Below are 6,192 nucleotides of genomic sequence, written 5' to 3'. Positions count from 1 at the left end.
GGTTTTATCCCAGGATCTCAAGGATGGTTCAACATACGTAAATCTATAAATATAATTCATCACATAAACAAATTAAAAAACAAAGACCATACATATGATTCTCTCAATTGATGCAGATAAAGCTTTTGATAATATCCAGCACCCCTTCATGATCAGAACACTTAAGAAAATTGGTATAGAAGGGACATTTCATAAGCTGATAGAGGAGGCCATCTATAGCAAACCCACAGCAAATATTGTATTGAATGGAGTTAAGTTGAAATCATTTCCACTCAGATCAGGAACCAGGCAAGGTTGCCCACTGTCTCCATTGCTATTTAACATTGTAATGAAAGTTTTAGCCATCAGAATTAGGGAAGAAAAGACGATTAAGGGCATCCATATAGGGTCAAAGACATTAAACTTTCACTCTTCACAGATGATATGATTGTATATCAGGAAAACACCAGGGATTCAACTATAAAACTCTTAGAAGTGATCAAGGAATACAGTAGCATCTCAGGTTACAAAACCAACATTCATAAATCTGTAGCCTTTATATATACCAACAGCAGCCAAGCTGAAAAAAACAGTCAAGGACTCTATTCCATTCACAGTAGTGCCAAAGAAGAAGAAATATTTGGGAGTTTACCTTACAAAGGATGTGAAAGATCTCTATAAAGAGAACTATGAAACTCTAAGGAAAGAAATAGCTGAAAATGTTAACAAATGGAAAAATATACCATGCTCATGGCTGTGAAGTTCCAACATTGTTAAAATGTCCATGCTACCTAAAGCAATATATAATTTTAATGCAATCCTCATTAAAGTTCCACTGTCATACTTTAAAGATCTTGAAAAAATAATACTTCATTGTATATGGAATCAGAAAAAACCTCAAATAGCAAAGACATTACTCAGGAATAAAAACAAAGCAGGAGGAATCACGCTACCAGACCTCAGACTATACTACAAATCCATAGTGATTAAAAAACAGCATGGTTCTGGCACAAAAACAGAAAGGTAGATGTATGGAACAGAATAGAAAGCCAACAGATGAATCCAGCTACCTACCATTACCTGATCTTAGACAAGCCAATTAAAAACGTTGAATGGGGAAAAGATTCCCTATTTAACAAATGGTGCTGGGTGAACTGTCTGGCAACCTGTAGAAGACTGAAACTGGATCCACACCTTTCACCACTAACTAAGATAGACTCTCACTGGATTAAAGATTTAAACTTAAGACATGAAACCATCAAAATACTAGAAGAAAGTTTAGGGAAAACACTTGAAGAAATCAGCTTGGGCGAAATTTTATGAAGAGGATTCCGTGGGCAATTGAAGCAATGTAAAAAATACACTATTGGGACCTGGTCAAACTAAAGAGCTTCTGCACAGCCAAGAACACAGTAAGTAAAGCAAGTAGACAGCCCTCAGAATGGGAGAAGATGTTTGCAGGTTATGTCTCTGACAAAGGTTTAATAACCAGTATCCACAGAGAACTCAAACGTATTAGCAAGAAAAAAACCAAGTGATCCCATCTCAGGGTGGGCAATGAACTTGAAGAGGAATTTCTATAAAGAAGATAGGCGTATGGCCTATAGATATATGAAAAAATGCTCACCATCCTTAATCATTAGAGAAATGCAAATCAAAACTACTTTGAGGGGCGGCACCTGTGGCTCAAGGAGTAGGGTGCCAGTCTCATATGCCAAGGGTGGTGAGTTCAAACCCAGCCCTGGCCAAAAAACTGCAAAAAATAAAATAAAATAAAATATTAAAAAAAAAAAAAACTACTTTGAAATATCACCTAACCCCAGTAAGATTAGCCCATATCACAAAATTCCAAAACCAGAGATGCTGGCATGGATGTGGAAAAAAGGGATCACTTCTACACTGCTGGTGGGAATGCAAACTAATATATTCCTTTTGGAAAGATGTCTGGAGAACACTTAGAGAACTAAAAATTGACCTGCCATTTGATCCTGCAATTCCTTATTAGGTATATATCCAGAAGACCAAAAACCACATTACAACAAAGATATTTGTATCAGAAAGTTTATTGTAGCCCAATTCATAATTGCTAGATCATGGAAGAAGCCCAAGTGCCCATCGATCCACAAATGGATCAATAAACTGTGGTATATGTACACCATGGAATGCTATACAGCCATAAAGAAAGATGGAGACTTTACGTCCTTCATGTTTACATGGATGGAGCTGGAAAATGTTCTTCTTAGCAAAGTATCTCAAGAATGGAAGAAAAAGTATCCAATGTACACAGCCCTATTATGAAACTAATTTATAGCTTTCATATGAAAGCTGTAATCTGGCTCGGCGCCTGTGGCTCAAGTGGCTAAGGTGCCAGCCACATACACCTAAGGTGGTGGGTTCAAATCCAGCCTGGACCGCCAAACAACAATGACTGCTGCAACCAAAAAATAGCCAGGCATTGTGGTGGGCGCCTGTGGTCCCAGCTACTTGGGAGGCTGAGGCAGGAGACTCGCTTGAGCCCAGGAGTTAGAGGTTGCTGTGAGCTATGATGCCATGGCACCCTACCCAGGGGGACAGCTTGAAGCTCTGTCTAAGAAAAAAAGAAAAGAAAAGAAAGCTGTAATCTATTTATAGCCTAAGAATATGAGGAGGGGAAGGGCAGAGGAGGAGGGTGGATAGGTGGAGGGAGAGTGATTGGAGGGATCACCTCTATGGTTTATCTTACAAGAGTACAAGTGAATCTTTCTATAAGTGGAATATAAATGTCTTAACACAATAACTAAGAAAATGACATAAAGGCTATGTTGCCCAGTTTAATGAAATTATTTCAAATTGTATATGAAAACACCACACTGTACCCTATGATTACATTAAAGTACACAGTTATCATTTAATAAAAGAAAAAAAGTGGTGAAAACCAGAAGATAAAGGAAATATTTCTTCACAGTGCTAAATAAGAATTGATGCTAACACAGAATTAAATATCAATTTCAAAAATGTTACATAAACAAAGGCAAAATGCAAAGATTTTTCTGGTCAAATGAAAAAAATACTTAGCAATCTTATAATCAGTCAATCTATTATCCTGAGCTCTAAGGCCTAATCTGAGGAAAAAGTAAAAAGGTCTAAAATGAACAAAAAGCAAATGCAAGAAAAAATGACACAAATGGAAAGAAATATGGGAGTATATCAGGAGAAACGTGAACCACAGGTAATGTTGATAAACATAAAACACAGAGGAAGATGGTGGAATTAACTCCAAATAGATGATTCATTTGATTTTTATATAAATGAGTTGATTTCACCTGAACACAATAGCAAAAGCCTCCCAAAAGAAACATCACGAATAAGAGGATTTTTTAAAAGGTAAAAAGAGTAGAATAAACTACATACACCCTGACCAAAAGAATAGTTTCTGTACTAATACCAGATAAAAATAGACTATAAGATGAGGAACATTGCCAGGGATAATTTTTTTGCAATAGCAAAAGGTAAGTAGCAAGAAGGTGTAACAAGTACAAATTGGTATGCAGCTAAAAACACAGCTTCATTAGATTTTTTTAATAGACTGACCAAAAAGGAAATATAGACAAAGCAGAAAAATAGGAATATTTAAGCAAAATTCTCCATAAATGCAAGAAAATGCACACAAAACATTCATGAAGTTATTTAAGACAACACCAATAACAAATTTTCCTTATTGATATAACAGAAGAAAGCACAGTCAACAGCTGCAAAATACACATCCTACTCAGGTGCACATGGAACATTGTTCTATGTCCTGTCCACAAAGGAATTCTCAACAAATTCCCAAGAATTACAAGCATAAAGTATGTCTCTGAATATTAAGAGTCCAAGCTAAGAAATTAAAACCTAAAATGAACCAGGTAATTTCGATATGTTTGAAAATTCAGCAAATAACTTTTAAACAACTCATTGGCAAAATAAGAACAGGAGCTAGAAAATACTTTGAGATGAATGACGGTGACCATATACCAAATCTTGGAATAGTCAGGCAAAATTAATTTGCATTTATTACTATATAGGAAACATGCAAAAATCAATACATCAAACATCCATTCAAGAAGTCATTTCACTGATTATAATGTCCTAAGGTTCATCCATTTTGCAGTGAATGATATCAAAACATCCCCATAAGAACATGAAATTATTTGTGAAATTAAAGTAATAATAGGCATTAAGTCCTCCAGGTTTATGCATGTTGTCATAAATGAAAAGATTTCCTATTTTTAAGCCTGAATAATACCCGTGTGTGTATGTGTGATGGGTTCAAAATTTCAGTTATGCAGGATGCATGAATTCTGGAAATATAATGTACACCATGGTGACCATAGTTCATAATACCATATTGGGAATGTATTGTATGTACCATATTTATATATAAATTATATATGTAGGGGAGATGTATATACATACATACATATAATATGTGATATTGGACATGTGTATGTATGTACATAGATTATAATGTTGTCTTTATCCATTCATCTGGTGACAGACTGATAGACATTTATGATAGTTCCATATCTTGATTATTATGAATAATGCCTCAGTATATACACAAGACCAGATAGCTCTTCAAGATACTGATTTCAGGTATTTCGATGTATGCCAAGAAGTGAGATTGCTGGACCTTAGGGTAGTTCTATTTTTCATTTTGGTTTTTTAAGAATCTGCATAGTGTTTCTCTAATGACTCTGCCAATTTACATTCCCACCAGTAGAGTGCAAATGTTCTCTTTTTCCCACACTGAAAGGCAAATACCACATGATCTCACTTACAGGTAGAACCCAAAGAGGTCAACTCATAGTGGTAAAGAATTGATCGTTCAGTACCAGGAGATGACTTCAGCTAGACAGGAGGAATACGAAGAGATCTATTGTGCAACCTGATGACTATAGTTAATAACCATGTATTTTGTTCCTGAAAATTGCTAAAAGAATAGATTTTAAGTATTCTCATCACAAAAACATGATAAGCTTTTGAGGTAATGCACACGTTGAATGGCCTGATTTAGCTATTTCCCAAAGTTCTGTGGCTTTAGTATACTAACAGTTTTACCATCAATGTGTATGCCAGTACATCAAAACAAAATGTTGTACATAATATATTTACATAATATTTATATGTCAATTGAAAACTTGATGAAAAAAAAGATTTAAAAATTAAGATTTTATTAATCAAATGAAATGATAAAAATATGAAATTGGAAATTTTCAAACTGAGAAAATACTCCACAATACATATAAATAGAAAAGATTTAGTGCACAGGATTCCTAAAGAACTCCAATAAGTTGATAATAATAAAAACAGTAAAATATTAGTAAAAGACATAAATACACATTTCATCAAACACTGGAACAAAAAAGGGGATCCAATAAACATATGAGAATGTGCCAACTTCAATAGCCATAAAGAATGCAAATTAAAACTGTAATAAACTCATAGTATTAAAGAAATACATTAGCAACAAGGTCAACTATCTCACAATATAAAATATTGGAAAGGATGCACAGCAATAGAGCTGTTATGCCCTGCCAGGAGGTATGTTACTTAGAACACGGCATTGGGGGAAATTGAAACCACCTGTAAAAGCAAAAGTACAAACATTCTCCTTAAAACAAAAGAATTGTTTTCAGGATGTCCATAGCTGTACTATGTGCCAAAAAAACTTCAAAGAATCCATGAAATGGCCTCTGACTGAATGATTCCATAACCCATGATACATTCACACTTGGAATAATACACAGCAGGAAAAATGATGAGACCAAAGCAACAAGCAAGATCATTATCAAATTTTAGAAAGGTGACATCATGGACAAAATTAAAATTCAGAAAACTATGTATCATAAAGCATAATTCTAATAAAAGTAAGGGATAGGAAAATCTGAATGATATATTTTAAGGATAAGTTCAGTTTCGGAATTACCTCTGGGTGAACACAGAGAAGCAGCATCAGGGAAGCACAAACACATAGTTACAGTTGATAATATTATAGGTAAAAGGGAAGAAAATTTACAAATAAATTACAAATATGATTGGGTAGGCATGAAAGTAATAAAAGTTTAAGATAGTAAGAGTTCTAAAATACTTTTTTATTGAGGAAAGTACACTTTCTGGGCTGGTGAATAAAGCCCTTCCTCTTATAAAAAAAAAAAAAAAAGAAAGAAAGAAAGAAAGAGAGGGAGAGAGAGA

This window comes from Otolemur garnettii, unplaced genomic scaffold, assembly GCF_000181295.1.
Source record: "Otolemur garnettii isolate 467f Iridium unplaced genomic scaffold, OtoGar3 scaffold00001, whole genome shotgun sequence".
Lineage (NCBI taxonomy): Eukaryota > Metazoa > Chordata > Mammalia > Primates > Galagidae > Otolemur > Otolemur garnettii.
The sequence above is the reverse complement of the archived record's forward strand: the minus strand, read 5'-3'. Positions refer to the sequence as shown.